The sequence below is a fragment of the Triturus cristatus genome, chromosome 7 (assembly GCF_964204655.1).
Source record: "Triturus cristatus chromosome 7, aTriCri1.1, whole genome shotgun sequence".
Classification (NCBI taxonomy): domain Eukaryota; kingdom Metazoa; phylum Chordata; class Amphibia; order Caudata; family Salamandridae; genus Triturus; species Triturus cristatus.
The window spans coordinates 1121781745-1121783355 of NC_140590.1; the positions used below are offsets into that span (position 1 = coordinate 1121781745).

General features: G+C 40.7%; 1 long non-coding RNA gene across 1 annotated transcript; it reads right to left on the reverse strand.

The window, feature by feature from the left end:
* Positions 1 to 1005: 1005 nt before the first annotated feature.
* LOC146811201 (uncharacterized) lies at positions 1006 to 1343 on the reverse strand. The gene is made up of 3 exons (XR_014965792.1): positions 1318 to 1343; positions 1134 to 1230; positions 1006 to 1033 (listed from the first exon to the last, which is right to left on the reverse strand). It is a non-coding gene; the product is annotated as an uncharacterized LOC146811201 (long non-coding RNA).
* Between the last annotated feature and the right edge of the window lie 268 nt (positions 1344 to 1611).

Here is a 1611-nt window from a genome sequence, read left to right on the forward strand (position 1 = left end):
GCATATAAAAGGTGTAAATAACCCAAAGAATATTCAATTTATGAACAAAACTCAATATGTACACAAAATCATATGAATTTTCAATATCGTGTTAAGTGACACATGTTCAAATTTGAGGAATTAGGGCTTGGGTGGGCCACATGTAGACGCCGACGCGCGTTTCGGTGAATGCACCGAAATGTTGGTGCCACCTTCCTCAGGGCAAACAGAACCAAGAGTCTTAGTATGGGTTTGTGCTGGGACCTATCAAAAGTAATAACAGTATATTAAGATAACTTAATCAACATAAAGCCTTAGTGACATTGTTCATCTAAGTCAGCAGCATATATAATACAAAGTCATTAGTCACAAGTGTTAACAGAACAACAAAGCATAATTAGAAATATTTTTCTCTACATAGAGAATTAATTAAAATGCGGGTACACTAGATATTTCAGGACACATGATCAAAAGTAATTATTCTTATCCCAGGGAAGAACGGAAAGGGAAAAAGGGGGGAGAGAACATAAGGGATCGTTTGCGCTCACCTGTGAGCTCACATACAGGGCATGAGCAGGATAGCTCAGGTTAGAATCAATCGATGCGTTTGCTTGAAATAATTCTGCCAAGAAAAACAAGCATATAAAAAATGAACTAATCAAGAAGAAAGGCGTCCCGAAAGGACGCGCAGACCCTAGAATATTCAAGCTGCCACAACAGGTTTTAAATCATATCAGCAAAGAAAATCCATGTAAGTTCACTTTTCTAATGAAGTAAGAGGATAAAGCAAAAAAACACAGCACAAAATACGATATGTAGAGGATCGTTTGAAGCATGCATCCGTGCCTCAGGGAGAGTGCCGAGACTAAGGTGTACAAGGGCACAGATGAACATGAGGCTTAGAAGCACTAGGAAAAATAAATATACATATGTAAGCGCATTCAAAGAGGCAGAGGTAACAAAAGTTCACCTGAATGGAAAAAGGACGCTCTCGGAATCAGAAACGAATCCCTTATCAATAGAATTCGGGTGCGAGAAAATTTGGCTGCCGATCCTACAAAATTAGATTAAAAGATAGGGTGAGAGTGACACGGGTACATTCAGCCAGACAAAGTGAAAGAATAAGGGAAACAAAATAACATAACAATCTCTACCTGAATGAACAGGGCTTTAAAGGGCCATGGAGAAATAATATAGATACATCTTCGTGAAAGCCACGGGAAGGTTCGTCGTGATAGGATTTAAACAGGGCTATAAGAATATAGGAGAAAATATAAAAATTAAAGCGTTTCTGGCGCTATGATAAAGAGAAAGAAGGATCGCGTCTGGTTAACGTACCTGATAAAGCGCGAGTTTAGAACGTGTACTGTTAATCCAGAGGGCTCCGAGCGGGAAGAAAACGCTTCAGGTGAAACTGATCGGTCCGGAGAGCACACACGGTGTTCAAGCACCGTTTGAATAGGCCAATGGGCTAACGCGTCACTGGTGGTACGCGAGAGGAAAAGGACACGTCATCAGAGATACGGAGGGGGGGGAGCAAGTCTTTCTAAAAGGAAACGTAGGGCAGAAAGATAAACAGGGACTGAAGGCCGTAAATAGGTAAAGTAGTATCAATTCAACAACTGCAGAAGC